Genomic DNA, 19,582 nt, shown 5'->3' with positions numbered 1-19,582 from the left:
ATGCAATATGCATATTGAGTGAAATCAACCCTCCTGCAGGAGGCTGGAGTATACGGGCCCCGTGTGAGAAGTTATTTAAGCCAAGGAATGGGACTCCAAGCCCCATCACTAGAAGGCTTGCTAAGGATATAGTACTCAATACTCTTCAAAAGTACTTTTCAAACTCAGTGCCCTACTGGCTCTCTCCTTTGCTTTTTTTTTTTCCTTCTTCTTTTGGGTGATCTGGTGCCATTTCTCTGCAGCCTAAATATCTTCGTATTAGCCATTTTGTTCCAGTTCCTACCTAAAAAAGCCCCAAACATGCTGCATTTTTCATATTCATTCAGTCTCCCTTCCTGTTCCTTAGCCTTTCACTAAAGCTCTGCTTTCTTGGTTTCAGTAATTTTCCTGACATTTTTCTTCATTTTCTTCTGTACTAGTATATCTTCATGTGCCTCAGCAATGTTATTGTCAAGGTCTTATTTCATTATATAACTCCTACTTACATCAGTTGATACACTGTACATGTCAATATTTTTATTAACCAGATTTTACCAAGGAAACAGTAAAAATTCTCTACTTACCCTGAAAGCAGATTATTTGTGAATGTAGTATAAACTGTGTTATTCAAAAGACTGTGTTGATGACTAAACCAGTTTCAGTTTTGCTGGAGCATGGAGCGAATTAATTTTCTGATGCAATCAGAATGAGAGGTAGTTTTTCAACTGTTGAAATTCACTCCTGTTCACAGGGTCTGTACAAGGACCTCGTTTAAGTTTAGCTGATGCATGAGACCTTGTGTGGGTACTCTACATTGACAGAAATTTATAGACCTGATTTGTTCAGTCTATTATATTAGTACTGTTCTGAATAGGCTAAAGCTCTCATTGGTGGATTTCCTCCTGTAATTCCATTCTTTTTACCCTGTTACCAATTTTACGATCGGTATTAAATTAGTCTTGTCAAGGATGGTAGCTTCCCAAACTGTCCTAAAATATTGCCAACTTGTTTAAAACAGTACAGCCAATATATTTTAAAATAAACATTTTAAACGAAGCTTACATTGAAAATAAAGATTCTCAGTGACCAACATTTATACAAAGCTAATATAATAATAAAGTAGTGTAACAGGATTTGGAGGAAAAATGGCTAATAAGACATTTGCATTTCAAGCTTACAAACAACAATGATATTTTGGGAAGTATTACTCACTGCTCTTCCAAATTAAGGTGTCTAAGGTGACATCTAAAATCACTTGAAATCAGTTTTTCTGTTTGGTCTTCCACTCTGAAGTAAGTCTATCATGTAGTGGGATTTTTTGTGTATGTTTTGGGTGAGGTGTTGTTTCTTTTGTTTTTAAGCAATAGTTTCCATTCCAGGCAGCTGCAGTAAAGCAGCAGGCTGTACCCTCTTCTTACAAAACCTGGGCTGAGAACGATTGTTCAAGGAAGCACAAGGAACCAAAGCTAACTTCAAATGTCAGTGAAGTACATTCCTGACTATGCATTCCCAGGGTTAGGATTTTAAAAACGAGCCTCTCGGTTTTATCCTGCTACCTGCATTTTCTGTAGATGTGCCTGTGCCTTTACTCCCCAAACCAACCATATCAGTGCAGCTCCACCAGCTCACTGCAGCCTTCCACAGGCTGTGTCAAAAGAATGTCAGTGTTTTAAGATCAGATTAATATTTCCCCATTTAAAATTTTGACACTGTGAAAAGGCCATTTTTCCAACTGGAGATTACTGCTGTGAGTTGTTTGTTACCCCTTCTAACAAATAATTTATTTTGTCATTGCTACTCACCAGATACCTCATAACAGTGGGTCTGGCATCCACGTTCGGACAAAGACTGGTCATACCTGACTAGCAGTCTTGATGATTAAATGTTTGTAAAGAAACTTCTGCAGGGAAGGTGCCTGCCCCTTGGTCTGTGGGTTTATTTCATGCCAGCCTGGTCTTGCTGTATTTTGGTAGTGGCCTGAAGATCTAGCCAGTTCCTACTTCAGAACTGTGCACAGCTCGGTGTGCTGCTGGGTGTTCCCATCACCTCCACCTCCTTCGCAGTCTGCAGAAACGTACCACTAATCCTGCTTCTCAACGGGGAAATATGTCCCTCATATACTCCCAGAGGCCTAATTCCTGCGACAGGATCTGCCGTGAGGAATCACGGGTGGAGGCAAGCTCTGAGCTCTCTGATGACCTGCGTGGGGCTCCCAGTAGCCCCCCTCCCCAAATGACACCCTCTGTTGCAGATCCCCCTCTTTCCATGGGTGCTGTGCAGGGTAAGCCAGGCATCTTGCTCCGGGCGCTGAATGCCACTGCAGAGGTCAGATATCTGGAAAGCGGGCATCGCAGCAAGTATTCAGACCTCCCAGATGTAGGCACTTTAATTATCAGCTGCCTCTGCAGTCAGCGTTAATGGCTGACCTCCTACGGGAGGAGAGGCAGGCGTGAGATGGCTCCCGGGCTGCATCAGCTAACCCACTCTAACCACGGGGCAGAGCGGCAGCCAGCATGGGTGAGCGGCCTGAGTTAGGGGCCTGAACTGCAGTGGTAGCAGGACCCTCTCCTTAATTTCAAAGCGTGCCAGTCATTTCTGAAACGTGGTCCCTGGTTCCTCCACTGATGCGGTGCTTGGTTTCTACCTCAACAGTAATAGCAGCCTGCAGGCTGTATCCATCCCAAGACAGAAACAAAAGATGGAAAGGCTAAATGGTGCTTTGGAAGTGTCCCCAGATCTCTCCTTTAACCTTAGAGGGAGTCTAGCTGAATAGCTTTGATTAGATGTCTGATTTTAGATGACGAGATTTAGATGAGTCACACACTAAGAAAAGGCAACATTTTCTCTCTCCACATGTGGTAGTTTCCTCCACTTCTGGAGCGGGTGTCATATGATTTCCCACTCTGAACTTGGTCTAATTCCCCATCTTTTTAGAGACGCATTTGTAGCAACCTTGCATCCAAAGAGGAATAAGCAGGCCCCAATCGCCACCAATAAAACAGCTGTTAACAACTCGTTTTATGCAGATTTAGAACTCCTGGGGAAAGACTGGGGCAATGGAGGCTACCGCTGCAGGCCAAGACGCCTCAGCTTTTTTTTAGCATTTAGAAGCATCGGTCTACCCTACCTGGCTACAATGCATAATTCAATTAGCACTATGCCTCAAATAGTTGTCTGCTGTTTTCCAAAATTACTCCCTGTTTACTTCTGTGATCCCCTTTATAGATGCATTTCCTATTGCCATCAGTCTGTATCTTTTTATGTCATTTTCCTTCTCTGTTAGAAGCCGTATAATTCTTATCAGCTCTCATAGTACATCATCCAATCCTCCTTTACTTTATATTGTATGTTGCTATCAATATTCCATTCTTATATATTTTTTAATCTCAGACAAGAATATTCTACCATCTTTACTTTGCTCTGATAAAAGAAATGTAATATTTTGGTATGGAAACTACTCTGTAATCCACATGAATATACAAGAGATTTGTTTTCTGTATTGAAAAGAGGTCTTTTTTTACAGTATCTTTAAATCAGAAAAGACATAACTTTTTTTAAACATGTTTTCTCCTTAAAGGATGAATTTAGTGCTCATGAAAGCTGCCACACTGACAGCTCTGAGAAAAGAAGCCTATTTAATTGGCCATGGAAAAGATAAGTAGCAGCAGTGTAAGCTTCCTAGACTGCTTATGCATTCACCTGGAAAAATCTATGATCCTGCTACCATTCAAGTCAATGGTAAAATTCCCTCAAACCTGGTACTTCATTTGGCTTCTGAGTCTGCCCATGGAAATAATCCTTATGGTAATGGTAGATGTGCTGTGTTCTTAAAATTCTTCTTCAGCTGGAGATACTGTGAATTTGCTCTGAGATCTGAACGCCTTTCATATGGCCACATCTCTGGCTGCTTTTAGTCTATGCCAGGTTCACATCAGTGACATAGAGAAGAGAGGGGGTATAGCTCTTCACTGCTCTCTCAAGCCTCCCTGATGATATTAAAATTGTGATTGTATTAACTGTGCGTGATATATTACAAATCTCCTTCAAAGTCACATTTTAGCTCTAAAAGGAGTGAGAGACTTCATCAATAAATAGGTGGTATGGTGTCTACCACTGTGGTTTGTAAATGTTATGCCCAGAAGAAATCTTATCTTATAAACAGATGGATCCTTTTTACTTGATTCACTAATGCTTTACAATTAACTAATTAACAGGTTTATTGCCAAAATTAGCAATAAAAAGTGTTCAGGAGTTTTGACCAAAGCAATCTTTGGCAATTACATAGATATAAAACAATCTGCGTGATAGTTTGAGGCTAAACATTCCTCAGATCAGAATTTAACCTGCTGTTTTCACATAAAAGTTGACAAATAGGAAACCAAACCCTGCAGATTTTCTCAACCATTTCATATTTGAGAGCCTCAGCCTTAATTAGTATTAATTACAGGTAATACACCAAAAGTTTGAAGGGCTGATTATGCATTTTCTAGACAAACAAACCAGTTTAATATCCTACACTTTGATGGACTAACTTTTTTCAGGCTTCTCTAACGATATAGTTCTGGGTCAGGAATCATTGTGCTTTCTGTGCTATAAATATTTTGTTTTAAAGGGCACCATATCATATAGAAATATATAGCACAAAGGACACTTAAAATCTAATTATTTAATTTTACTGCAGGTCAGGAAGAGAAGGGGGACTTCTCATAAAAATAGACTACTTACTTTTGAGTAATCAGCTGCACAATTCCTATGTAAAAATCTGTCCCTTTCCACTGGACACCACAAAAATGCAAACGAACAAAACCCATATGATCAGCGTTTTAAAAAATCTTATTCATTTGGTAGATATATCTGTAGAATTGATTAACAGATGGTGGTGACCAGTGATTCACTCACACCTGACAATGAAGTTTTCGAAGGAAAACATATACAAAAATACAAGATATAGTCAAGGCAAGTCATAGTCAAGTCAGGAAGAGAGTAGTTTGCAAGTATATCGAGTTGGTGTGTGTGTCCATCTATATATACCAATTCAGTAATGATTTATTATACTATCCATTGTGACCCATTATGCCTTCTTCTTGACATTGCATCTTGCAAACTGTTTATATTTTTCTTTTTGGACAAGATCTATCTGCTGCAGGTAACACTTAAACTGACATTGTATTTTACAGAGCACTCAATTTTTGGTAGAATGGACAGAGAATTAAGTGCGTAACTCTATTAACAAGAAAAGAAGTTTTAAAATTCCATTTTCTAAAGACTACAAAAATATATATTATTATTTCCTCCCAGTTTCTCACCAAGATTTACTGAACTGTTTAAATTGCTGGTGAGGAAAACTGTCCTGTAAGTCACCAGAAGAATAAAATAGTAATTTTATTTTTGTATAATGTTATAAAGCCTGTATAATATGGGTTTAATAAGACACGACTGGTTGTTTATTTGAATAAGAGATCAATACTGGAAAGTTTGTTTGGACTGGGGAGTTTGTTAAACTTAGCTATTGTCTTAAATGAAAGTTAAGGTCATTTTTTTCTGATGACTGCATTTCATTTCTTTGTTATGCTAATTTTTATTCCTTTCAAAAGGACTGCTCCTTCACTGACTCATAGTTATGTCAATGAAATATAGACATACGTTCAGATTGGTTTTGAAGGTAGTCCTTAATTTTCTATTTAACAGTGTTAAAATATTTGTTTATCTTACTGTGCATGGTAGATTGCACTTTTTAAGAAGTACATTGTATTATGGATTCATTTAATGAACTGAAGCATATTTGCAGTAAATTATTCACAATGGGCCTCTTGTGTTTGTGTGTATTTGAGAAGGACTCTGCATGAGAGGTCATAAAGATTGGGGAAGTTTGGAATTGCTTTAGATTGCTGGAAGTTTGCTTCTTTAATGTTCCTAGCATATACACTGTCCAGAATATTTGCACTAAAAGGCAAAATTTCAATTTATATCAGGGTTTTTTTAACTGGTGGATGTTATCATTCCCTTAGAAAGGGTGTTATAATAATAGAAACACTGAAAGATTTAAATATAGCAGAGCTAGTGGACAGTGCTATAATATACAATTTATCCTATTTGATACTTGTTAACAAGTGCAGTGATCCATGAAGAAGATTCTTCTTTTGAGTTTTTGTGTCTGAGTTTAAATTAATGGTTTGGGAGTAGAGTCTATTACTGTGTGCTATATAGCTAGCAATCGTTTAAATTCAACACAAACTACACACAGACTGGGGTTCTCAAGGTGCCTAGTTATGGTTGTGATTGGCAACCAATCATTTCTTTCTCATTTTCATTACAATATGTCATCAGAAACACAAGTTTGTAAGGTACTTCTTCTGTTTACCATATGTTTGATATTCATGTCCCCAACTGGGGGGGGAGTAACTTAGCAGTATTACTACCTTTTTCAAATATGAAGTAAGAGCATACATTAGTTTTCAATCTATCTGACCTTTAAGGATTAGCAGAGGAGAAACAGACATCAGCAAACAGCATCTGAACCTTAGGGACAGTTGATGTAATCATATGCCAGCATGGCCTACACAGCAGTACAGTGATTCCCAAGAACAGTAGAGATATTATGCCAGTGAAACAGAAATCATAGAATGATGATCTGAGGATCAGCAAGAGGAAGGTTTTGACCTTGAAGAGGTTTAAGAGTGCGTTCTGAGCAGCTATCTGGGACATAATTAAAGGCACTTTAACATGATAAGCCCTGAAGAATGCAAACCATCATCTGTGCACATTGAAGAGTAAAAGATATTGCTTTTATAGCGGTGCAGCTTATGGTCAGAAGTGATATGAAATATTAGAAATGTGACAGTTTTATAATAATTTTATAATCATTGTAATAATTTTCATTTGCAGCTTTTTGCCAGTGAATCTCTGGAATGGCATTAAGTATTTCTCACTTCAGCTTACCCTGTAATATTGGAGTGTCTCCGTGGTCTTTCTTTTTTCACGTAACTGTGTGCGTACAACTTGCAAGCAAACAGGCATTAAGATGATATCTGTTATTCAAGCTAACAAAAGACTAAAGAGTGAGAGTTCCCAAAGTCTTTTTGTTAAGTTTCTATGTGAAGAATACACGCCCCAGAACTCCTGAAGCCTCTTATAAAAATGCAGGTGTGGTATTTCAAGCAAGAAAATAAATAGGTCTTGTTGACTTCTGCAAACTAATTATTGCCGGAAAATGGGAAGATGAAAAGAAAATATGTAGATAAGGAAACTCAGTACATTTTCTTTTGTCGTCTTCTTCAAACTCTGAAGCGGTCTAATCAATATCCCCTGGACCACATAGAGGGCACGGTGTAATTTAGCTCTTCTGTAAAACACAGGATGGACTATGTAATCCACCTTGTGGGTTCATCACAATGAAATTGAAAACCAGTGATACATTACATGTGAATTTATCTTCTCCTGAGAAGTATGCATGGGTCCAGAGCGAAGAGAAGTCCATGTAGTCGAAACAGAGGTAAGTGCTTTTATCATTACTGGGGAAGTGCCGTAGTTTGCCTGCCTGTTTATGACTGATAGCTTTGGCTCTTAAGGTGACTCCCTGAATGCCTCTTTTCCTTTAGTCAGGGGATTAATTCTCACAAGCTATAGTAGTATCTGGTTCCTGTATTTAAATTTTGCTGATCTGTCTGATATCTGACTGTAGCGCTAAACCTTAGGCAAAACCCAGTACACTATGCAATTAAAGCATTTGCATTGTCTCCTTAGATAGTTGCCTCTACCTTAACTTGACAGAAAATTCATCCTCCACATACTCTAACTCTCCACCTCATAATCATTCTGATTATTTATCTTAATAATCATTATAGCACATTTAGTCTATATCAGGTCTTCAGTGAGGTTTGGGAAAGATTACATTCATAAATGTCACATACCTTTCATTTTGGAGTATAGATGGCAAAGGTGGCCCGAAGTCTGTCTACAGCACAATAAATATGTTGTTCTCACCATCACTGGTCTCGCACCTGATGAATGGGTTTTATTTAAACTTTTAGGGACACCGAGTTTTGGGCTAAGAGCAAACATGGTAAAGTTAATTTCAAAAGTTTCTTAGAGAGAGGTACAAACAGCTGGACTTCTGTGTTTCAGCTGAACTATGGTGTTTGCAGCACATGGTGCCTTAAAAGGACTTATTCTGGATCGGAGAGTGGAAGCGATGGCAGCCGATGAACTCATACAGTTGTATTCAGAAATTTGCCAAGGGCTCTGCCACAGAGGAGCCCAGTTCTGTCTGGAGCAGGAAAGCCTTGTTTTCTCAGCCTCTCAGGAGCTTCTGCCTCACCCGGATCGGATACAAGCAGTGCAGCCTGCGCCACAGTATTCAAAGGCCATGGGACGGAACCCCGTCGGAGGTGCAAAGTGGGCTCCCTGTGCCTGGGTCTGGGGCGACAGGAGCCGTGTAAACAGCTTAGAGTAAACAGAGAGATATTCTCAATGCTTCATTTCCCCAAATATTGAAATTCAACCCTTTTATGTTTTTAATATTTTTTTTATCAAAATCGTATTGGAGATTTATACAACTGCTGCTGTCGAATATTTGTAAAAGCCTCACAACTGCATCACATCATTCAAATATTTACTGCATGCAGGCTGTTCTGAAATGAAAGCTACTGCCTTCATTTACACCCACTAGGAATCTCCAGATTGAGTCACTTCCCCAAAAGGTATAATGGATTCCTAAGATGCTAAATTAATCTGAAAGATACTGTAGAGTCTTGCATATAGATAAACTGCAATGAGTGTAATGTAACAACTATAGTAGTCCCTCTGAGATGAGAAAGATTACTTCTCTCCATCAGTTTTTTATTGTTCTCTGCTGATAAGGCCCTTTACTACCCTTAGGGTACTTCTCGTCTGTTTAACCAAGAATGAAGAAAGCTATTTTTATCACTGAACAATATTTAGTTCTGTATAAAAATCTTTCATTTTTTGACATGTTTGTAATGCTTTGAGCTTAATGCCTCAGCAAAAGACTAGCTGTTCTCAGTGTATCCGTTTGTGGCACTCAACAGAAACTTTTTGATTTCCTTAGTTTATTAATCTTTACATCTATGCTCTGCTTTATACTGAGTGTGTAGCAGCATTCATAGCTTTTATTTATGTCTGTATTAGCCTTAACACTGATATACATTGCTAATTAAATATGTACAGCATTTATCTGATGCCATGAAAAATGCACTGACAGTTTCCTGCCTTGTAAACTGGAAGGCTAGAAAACGTTTAATCACATTAAGGGCGACAGCAAGAGTTTGCCTCCTTCACATGGGTTTCCAGTAGCCACAGAGAAATAGGGGAAAAGTGCAGTATTTATTTTCCGCATAAATGTTTTTCAGAATTTAAACTCCATTCAGAGTGAGAAATTTTCAGAGAAAAAAAATATTCAACGAACAGCACTGTTTTATGATTTCAATTCACTCACCTCCTTCAGAAAAAGGCTAACAGTTTCAGACTGCCTACTGACACTATTAAACAAAATTAAATAAATATTAGTTCAAACGTTGTGCAACTAAAGAATAAAAGTAGCTTTTGTGCCTGTATAATGCTGCTTACATAAGCACAATGCTAACTACCTCGCAGGCATTGATTTGCATGGTATCTGTATCAGATGCTCCAGACACAGACAGATTAATGAGCTCCCCTGCATTTAACCACCTTCGCCATTAATTCTGAGACTCAGAGGAAAGGAGAGGAGTATCCTCTGATACAAATCTACGTATTCTCTCAACTCTCTCAAAACTTCAGGCTTTTATATTAACATCATTAGGTACCAATGGCAAGCAAACAACAATGGCCTCGCTTTACTGAATTTTATTGTGCATTCCATTTATTTTTACTATACTACATCTCTATTGAGGCTCTTAGTAAAATGGAGTCTGAGGCTTGCTAGGTCCTGGTTACTGCAGTGAAAAGATGGCAGACAGTGTTATAGGTTACAATAAAAATAATGTTTCTAATATTTTTGCTCCCTTCTACCAATTTCCAGGGTTTTGCAGATTTGTGGTTTTCTGGTTTATTTTTGCTGTACTAAGAAATCAGTGCTAAAACTCAGATATATTCTTTGTATAATCTGGTTTATTTAGCCCCATGCACATCCCATCTGTTTTCCGAGAATGGAATGAAGAGAAACCACAAGCAGTTTCCTTGATCCTTGAAGCCTGTGGCTTCCCCTCACTTTGTACCCAATAAGCTCAGTCTCTTTTCTTCCAACTCACAACTTTTTTTCTTAGGTTTTTACATGCAGTAGGCCCAACTTAGTTTCCAGGTCTCTTCCTTTGCTTCCAGGGTAGACCCTTGTAGCTTTGCTTGAGCTACTTGGATACCCACCACTTTCAGTCGCCAGGTCAACAACTTTGTTTATAAAGCAAGTTGACTGCTCTCTCTGTGGGTAGGAGGACAAGCATTGATGAAGTCACAATTAAAAATAGCAAAGATGAACTATGTGGGGAAAAGGTGTTTTGAGTTATTGTGACTTAGTGACAAAGTAGTGTCCTTTTTGGTATCCACTGAAGCTGAAAAATATACCTTAAAAAAATAAAAAATTCCAGATAACTTACTTCCAGAAGAGAATCCTAAGTGTGGCAGGAAAAAAAAGAAATCACAGTCACATCAGTGGTATTCAGTAGATGATCTCATCTGATCTGGCGTCCCCAGGTCATTCAGACAAAAAGAACATCTGAATACTTGAAATTATTAGCTCATGTCTTTTAAATGGTGTTACAGTAAGTTACAAGCATTGTAACAGGCAACTTTCACTTTTGAACACTAAAGAAAGAGCTCCTAAATTATTTAGACGTGAAAATGTCTAAAAATGTCTAAAAGTGGGATCCAGAAAATAATGTGGCAAACTAAGTACAGGAAGGCTTTCTGGTTTTCTACACAAAAAGGCTTTGGGAGATGCAGATAATGATATTTAACTAAATGCCTGCCCAAATCTTCATGACAGAGAAAACTATCAGTCTTTTGGAAAGTAGATGCCTCATAGATATCGACTGCATTTCTGGTCTGATTTCTTGGCTGAACCTTTTGTGCAGATAAAATGAAGAAACAGCACTGCTCTTAAGCTCTTTGTAACACTTTACACAGAGCTAGACACTTCACAGACCAGTCTGGAACTATGCAGCCTAATGAAAAGGGTTTGACTTTCACTTTGTTAACCAAGTATCTCTTCACTGGTATATACAAATAATAACTTCTCCATCCTTGAATTAACATTATTCACTAATTTGGAAAAATGTAGGTAGCACAGAATTGAAGAAAGGAATGTAGAAAATGCAACTTTTTAATTATATAATTAAAACATTGAGGGGTTGTTTATATTTGTTTTATTTTTATTTATCTTTATTAGGAGTATTAGGAGTAACACCACCACCCCAAACCTTCCAAGAGCAGAATCCATGAAAGGATTTGGTACAATCAGTAAGGTAATGACTTAAAACTAGCTTGAAAGGGTGTTGTAGAATCACAATCAAGGTTTTAAGAAGCATGTCAGACTGAGGGTGGAAAGGACTTCCTTCTTCTGAAATGAGATGGGAAAGAAATTGGCCTTCTATTTTACAGAGAAGATGGAAGGTAAAATAAAATATCATTCTTTATTCTTAAATTGTGGTGCAAGTCTGAGAGATTGTTCTTGATGTTCCGCCCCACTCAATGAACCTTCTGGGCAGCATTTGTTATGCTTAGTAATGTCAAGGAACAAGGAAATTTTAGCTGTAGTGACGATAATAATGTCTTATGTTCCTTCAAGAATAGTCTTTTGGCTTGGGGTTTGCAATCCTCCTGCTGTCTGCATCTGTCTGATCCGAACTTTTTGGGCCAAATCACCCCAAACAGAGCTTTTTTACAGATAGAATGAACCTGATATTCCTGGTCTCATGGATAAGTGAGTGAAGTGGGAAGGCTTCATGACTGCAGCCATCACACTAAAAGGAGAAAAGAAGAGAACAGGGATTGAGTTAAGCAAATTAAGGTAGTTGGATCTGACTGAATTATGCAAACTGCAGATCAGTGCTATTATTCAATTGTCTTTTAACTCCTCCCTTTGATTATTTGCTGCTAAACTGATGGCCTGGAGGGAGTGGAAGGGAAGTCTGTAAACACTTCAAATGTCCTCCTAAATGTGCAACTCTGCCAAATAGCGACGGCAGCTACAAAGGTCAAGTGCAACACATCTAGCTGCAAGAAAATAACAGGAAGCCTCCCTTCTCCCCCCTTTACATGTCACGCTCTTATTTAAGATCTGGCAAAATAAAATAACTGCCCTGGCACCCTTAGCATCTGGTTCCCACCCATAATGGCTCTAAAGTCTGTTTTGAGAATGAACAGATGATAGATTTTTCTTTCAATGAGGGGATTGTGAGGGGCAAAGAAGAAAGAAAGGCATAAAAGCCATTCAGGGACAGATCAGAATAAGTATAACTGCAGCATTGCCAAATCTACAGAAAAGGGAGTAGTTTTCTCCCTCTTCTCCACTAGAAGTTGCAGTAAGCATATCTACACCTTGTGCGTGACTGTGTCTAAGCCATGGGCTTTGGCCCTGTGAGCCTCCTGCTGTATCCAAATTAGGACAGAGGCATTCACACCCCTCAGCTCAGAGAGGGGAGCTGGTGCTTCCCAGCTGAGACCAGTGTCTGCCACGGGAGGCTTTCCCCTTGAGGAGGAGAATCACAGTTTCACGGCTGAAACTGGCTGGTGTTAAGGGGTTACTTTTCCTAGCTCCTGTCCTGTGGAGCCAGCCAGGGGAGAAGCAGTCATGCAAGTAGTGGTCTCAGTGGGATGCCCTCTGTTCACGTTCAGTTGCATGAGTTGGCCGGGGTGGGATCGTATGCTTTATTTCTCACTAGAGCACAGCATAAGAGAATTACTTTTGCAGACAGCACTATCTCACCTGGGATGTGGCATCTTGTAGCCATATCCTATAGAGATGTGTTCACAAATAAAGACCTTAGCCTCTACTTTCTCCAGAAAGCTGGAATTTCTTTAACCTATGAGCCACAGGGGCCTAATTAGACAATACATATGGCAAGACATAACTTAGGCTTATGACTTCTATTGTGTGAAGATGTGACAAATTCAAGCACAAGCTCAGCCCCAGGATATGCAGCACAGATTTCTTTGCTGACCAGTGGTACATTTCTGCTCAGAGCCACTCATCCAGGTCACCTACCTCTTCTCTGAGTTGGTGTGGTAGGTTGACCCTGGCTGGATGCCAGGTGCCCACCAAAGCCACTCTATCACTCCCCCCTCCTCAGCTGGGCAGGGGAGAGAAAAATATAACAAAGAGCTTGTGGGTCGAGATAAGGACAGGTAGAGATCACTCAACCAATTACCGTCATGGGCAAAACAGACTCAACTTGGAGAAAATTAATTTAATTTATTGCCAATCAACCAGACTAGGGTAATGAGAAATAAAACCAAATCTCAAAACACCTTCCCTCCACCCCTCCCTTCTTCCCGGGCACAACTTCACTCCCAAATTCTCTACCTAACCCCCCCAGCAGTGCAGGGGAATGGGGAATGGGGTTTACGGTCAGTTCATCACACATTATCTCTGCTGCTTCATCCTCCTTAGGGGCAGGACTCATCACACTCTTCCCCTGCTCCAGCGTGGGGTCCTTCCCATGGGAGACAGTCCTCCATGAACTTCTCCAACGTGGGTCCTTCCCACGGGCTGCAGTTCTTCATGAACTGCTCCAGCATGGGTCCCTTCCATGGCATGCAGTCCTTCAGGCACAGACCGCTCCGGCATGGGTCCCCCGTGGGTTCACAAGTCCTGCCAGAAAACCTGCTCCAGCGTGGGCTCCTGTCTCCATGGGGCCACAGGTCCTGCCAGGAGCCTGCTCCAGTGCGGGGTTCCCACGGGGTCACAGCCTCCTTTGGGCACATGCCTGCTTCAGCATGGGGTCCTCTGCAGGCTGCAGGTGGAGATCTGCTCCACCGTGGACGTCCCTGGGCTGCAGGGGGACAGCCTGCCTCACCATGGTCTTCACCACGGGCTGCAGGGGAATCTCTGCTCCGGCGCCTGGAGCATCTCCTCCCCCTCCTGCTTCACTGACCTGGGGGTCTGCAGGGTTGTTTCTCTTACATGTTCTCACTCTCTCTCCAGCTGCCATTTCTGTGAGCCCTGCAACTTTTTTTCCTTCTTAAAATGTTATCACAGAGGCGTTACTACTGTCGCTGATGGGCTCGGCCTTGGCCAGTGCCGGGTCCATCTTAGAGCTGGCTGGCATTGGCTCTGTTGGACACAGGGGAAGCTTCTGGCAGCTCCTCACAGAAGCCACCCCTGTAACCCCCCCGCTACCAAAACCTTGCCATACAAACCTAATACAGTCAGTTATCCAAAGCTGATCAGGTAGGAATCCAAAAATATAAACATGCACTGCCTCTTCTTACTTCAGAGAAGCTCATTCCAGTATTAAAGAACAGGCATCCTCATTTTGTGGCTAAAGTGGTACTTGTCAGATTCCTGCTTTCCACTGTCAGTGCTAGCCCAGAGCAGTCCCGGCAGTCCTTGCAGGAATCTCACTGCTGTGGATCCAGTTCTCTCAGACTCCATTTCAGACACTGCAAGTGAACCGCTTCTCAGACTCCTGCTTCTTTACCAGGAGAGACATATTTCCCTCATTCTTCTTGCTGTGTCCAAGCTCCATTAGCTAGCCATAACATCCACCTCCCTTCAGAGATCCCTTCACCTGGGAGAAATGTACTGCTTTCCTTACGCTTAGTTCCCATCAGAACTACAGTATTTTTTTTCATCATCACACTGCACTTAAAATTTGAATAAAACCCAAATAAATGTAAATGATACTGACCAAGCTGGTTTTGCCCCAGAACTCTGTGCCTGACCCTCTGTAACAAAGAGTGCAGTGGGATCAGTCCCTCTCAGCCCTCTGATCCTCTGGCAGTGGGGTGCACTAGAGTAATAATGTGGAGACATCAAAATACAGGGAACTGGAATGCTACAGGAGAGAGGATACAAAAACAGTGGGAAAGAAATGAAAGCTGACAAATTAGATTGTGAGGCCTCTTGGACTTGCTATGTGTCTGTGCAGTGTCTAATAGTATTGGGGCACTCAGGATATGAACAATAATAATGAGAGATTAGTTGATGAGTTGCACAATGGTTAGCTGAAGTAGTACCTTTATTGATTCTTCAAACTATCTAATTCTTTCTTTCTAGCTTACTCAGATATCTATTTAGTTGGCATCTGTCTTAACTTCATATATCATTGTAACTGTTTTCTTCCCAGACTGACTGCTACTTAAGGGATAATAGGAGGAATGTTCTGTTTTACTAGACAATAATATGGTTCTTGCTTGAATCAATTACAAGGCTGAAGGGAACCTGATTATTGCCAGAGAAAATGGGGCATCCCTCCTATTGTGTTTAATATACTAGAAGTGAACCAATAAAGTTGATTTTTGGATACAAAGTTAATTACATTGAAAAATCAGCTGTAATCCAGCTGATGAATACTGCTTTTAAACACCCAGAAGTATACTCATTTAGACCTATTATTTCCTATTTGTAGGAATTAGGGTCTCTATAAAGTTAGCTGATCAATTTCATTTTAATTGTTCCCTTATTATGGAAAGAAGTATGGAATGAAGATAATACTTGTATGCCCACCTCTTAAGGGTGTCCTGAGAATTAACCAGTTAATGCTTTTACAGCACTTTTAACGTTTACAAGGAAATATAACTGCTACGCATTATTAAGTAATAATTACTATTAAGCAGGAATACCTAAACAGAGGTTACGGATTGCTTTCTCATGCCTTTCCAATCCCTGCTACTTATTAGGAGGAATCCCACCTAGGGTGCAGAGAATGCACTGCCTTAGGAAGACAATTTACATCTGCCTCCATTTGTTTCAGTAAATCAAGCCTTCTGGCTCTCCCTTTTTCCACTCACAAGTGAGAAGGACGGGTTTACAGGCAATGCAAAATTGCACCTTTAAGCAAGGCTGTGCATAGGCAAAACATATGCCTATAAGCCACTAGAGGAGATGGAATATGTTGGAAAATAGGCCAGATAGCTGTTCCTTTTATCTTTATGGACTTTATTCCTTCCAGAATTGGGGCCTTGATAATGTTGAGATTTTCTGTGATAGCCCCAGCCAATAAAAGAAGAAAGGATGACATTTGTGCTGAAAATCTGCCAGTGACGGGAAGGACACTCGTAATACCTGACCTACCCATCTCTGGGGTTCTTCATGTAATGTGAAAGAAAAACATCTAAGAAAAAAGAATTGGATGTGCTCTAGGTATTTACGTGCTCATAAACTTGCACCTCTGAGTGATGGTGAGGTTCCTGAACTCCACCCAGGGAAAAACTAGTACCCATTGCAGGTAACATGGAGATGTATGTCAGTCCTGTTTAACAGCCACCCGTATGGATTCGCATGAAACGATAAAGATGAACTGACAGGAATTTCATTGCCAATACTCAGATTTTTAAACTGTACACATGTGAAATAGGGAGGTTGTAGGGTGATAAGGATTAACAAGGAGAAAGCCGTGATGGTACTATTGTATCATTTTACCCACAGAAGTCCTCACTTTGGGTAAGACTGTGTGACAATAACTCCATGTTGTTTTCCCTGGCTGAGAGTCTGCCTTTTTACCATAATTTTATATAATCTTCCCAAGAATTCAAAGGAAAATATAGCAGACTCTTATGTGCTCCTGCCACATTTATTTATATCACAGGAACCAGTCACTTAAGCTTTCAATTTGAAGTTAATAAATTCTGTAAGCAGTTACACGATGCTAGAATTGGCAGATAAGGCCATCTCAGCCACAGAAAAAACCCGCTGTCCCCTTCCAGGGAAGAGTTGTCCTGTTTCAAGGCCTTGTGTAAATTAACATGTAGGTTTGCATTATTCAGCACGCTAAGGGCCAAATTCCATCCCTAATGAACAGCGAGCAGAGAGCTCCTGCTGCAGCTATGGAGGAAGGATGGTCCTTTCCAGGCTATGAAACACCCGTGCTTCCCTCACTGGTGAGACCTTCCTGTTATCAGGACAGACCTTATCAGACTTGTTCTGCACAGAGGTGGAAGAGTTCAGGGTTGCTGTGCTGCATAGCCAAACCCTACCTGGCTATTTGACTGGCAGAGGAATGAGACGATACTTTCATGGAGGTTATTTTTAACATGATCTGGTTTCCTTGAAAAAATGGAAAAACTCTTGTATGCTTAACTGTGGGTTAATTATATCTTCATTTTTAACCAGGGTTTATTCCATCCACATTATATTTCTGTAACATATTTTATATGAGTTTTCAATCCTGCCACATCAAGTGCTCCTTTAATGCAATTCTTCTGTTAGTCAGAAATATTAGTAATTAAATTCTCTCAAATACGCTAGTGTAAAGCAGAGGGAGAACATCCCAATTCTATCAGCACTGGTGTTAATTATTTTAGGCAAGCTGTCATTTATGTTTTCTAAAGTGGATTTTGTTCTTGCAGTCAGGAACATTGCTTAGTGCAGAATTAATTAATCATTATAAATATAAAACCTGCAGTATCAGCTTCTGCGTTCAGTAAGGTTTCAAGAGGCAAGGTTGAAGGAGTCAATAGGCTGCTGTGGGGAATCATGGTTTTTTCATCTGATACAAGGACAATTAAATTATACACTTAATCTTTACAGGAATATGTATTTAAAGCATCATTGCAAAATAATGAAAAAGAAAAATTGATAATTTATTGTTACTGGCAGTTTTACTAATGCAATATTGTTTAAAAAATGCTGCATAAAATAAGTTTAGTGAGGAGGAAACTGAAAAGCTAAGTTTACTATAAATCTGAAGAGTTGTTTTTAAAGGTGTCTTTCTCATTTTACCTCTTTGGAAAATGGTCGGGTCATTAATTTACTCACCATAGTACAAATGCCAGCACAAAGCACTACAGGCCCACAAGAATAAACAGATAATAATCCAACCTTGCCTAGAGCACGCTGTGTAAGAACTGAGTGCCAGCAGTGAAACTGTGGGGGTGGCTTTGCTAGAAGAGGCCAAGCAAGGCTGACAGCTCAGGAAAACTGGAATTAATGACAAAATAATCTAAAAATTTAATCTTGCTATTTGGCACAAGTGAAGTTGGCTTTTTTTTTTTACCTGCACCCTTATTTTCCCATCAAAAAACAATTAAAGCACATTCATTCTCAACATAAAGGGCCACAATTTCATTGCCTAAGACATGCACTGACTTTACACCAGCAGATAATTGGTGATGATTTTCTCATCCAGGGATCAAAAATGTGATGGATGGCCACTAGCCGCTTTACTGAATTGACTGCCACCATCATGTTGCATGTCTCATTGTTTTACAATCTAGATTTGCTGGCATTTAATCTTCAAAAGCAATGTATGATCTGGGGCTTTGAGGAGGGGAGGAAAATCAAAGCTATCTAAAGAAACACACTCTGAATCCTATGCCATACATGTTGATCTCCTGTTGAAATTGCACTCTCTACTTTTCAAAGGCATTCTCTTGACATGTAGCTTGTACGTGATTGAAAGGTATGGGTCTATCTGCAATAGATAGTATTAATTATGTAAGCTTCCTCAGTTTTATAGTTTATTGTAAAAGATATTATTTTATGATTTGTATCACTACAATTATGTTTCTAATGGGATTTTAATTGATTTTGAATCCAATTTAAAAAATCCTTATTTTTAAAGCACACCTTAGCTGCTGCTACTTTGAATCTGTGCCAAGCTGGCAGACTGTAACTCATAGTGTCATCATTTAAATGTCTTGCTGCAGTGCCGGCTTTAGGGATTCGGAAGTGACCTGCATTTAATAGACTCTCTTAACTTACAGCAGTTTTGGAACTCAGGGATGCTGAGATCTTCAATAAGCATGCTACTGACAGTCAGTAGGCATCTGGTAGGATTGTGTTATTTTACTTATTCTTGACACTTGTTGAGCTGATAATCTTTTAAAGATGCTTTTATTAAGTAGTGCCATTACTTTCCCAATACATGTTTGGAGTTTGGTATTACCCCAAAACCTTATTTACCCAGACAAACCCAGGATTTGGTAGGCATGCAATTAATCAAATACAACTCACAAACATCTTTGTTTATCTTGTACACAGCTGACACCCACACCCAAATATCCACAAGGGTTGAGGTGAGTAGAAATATGGATCACCATTTCTTCATTTGGGCTCCTTTTTGTCACTCTAGCTATCTCTCATGTAGCAATTTCCCAACCCTTTTATACCCATGTTGATTGAAAATGTAGAATTTGAGCTGAGGCAGTTTTAGATAATTATCAGTTATAAGATAAACAATGGTTATTTTATACATGCAAAAACCTTTCTTAGTAGTTGAGATAACTTCACATAAGCTCATTCGACTATAAATAGGGCATATTACTGCCCTCAGGCTGAGGCAACAGCCTAATAACCATTGAAAACAGTGGTTCATCTACCAATATCATGTATATTCTGCTATTGCTAATGATGATCTCAGTTCATGTTTCAATCTGTGGAGCTTTCCAGTGCAAACTTTCCATTAACCCAGAAGATTCTAAAAGGTTAATTAATCACTGACTGGGTCTG

The sequence above is a fragment of the Haliaeetus albicilla genome, chromosome 1 (assembly GCF_947461875.1).
Source record: "Haliaeetus albicilla chromosome 1, bHalAlb1.1, whole genome shotgun sequence".
In the NCBI taxonomy this organism is placed as follows: domain Eukaryota; kingdom Metazoa; phylum Chordata; class Aves; order Accipitriformes; family Accipitridae; genus Haliaeetus; species Haliaeetus albicilla.
This window is presented reverse-complemented; position numbering follows the sequence as displayed.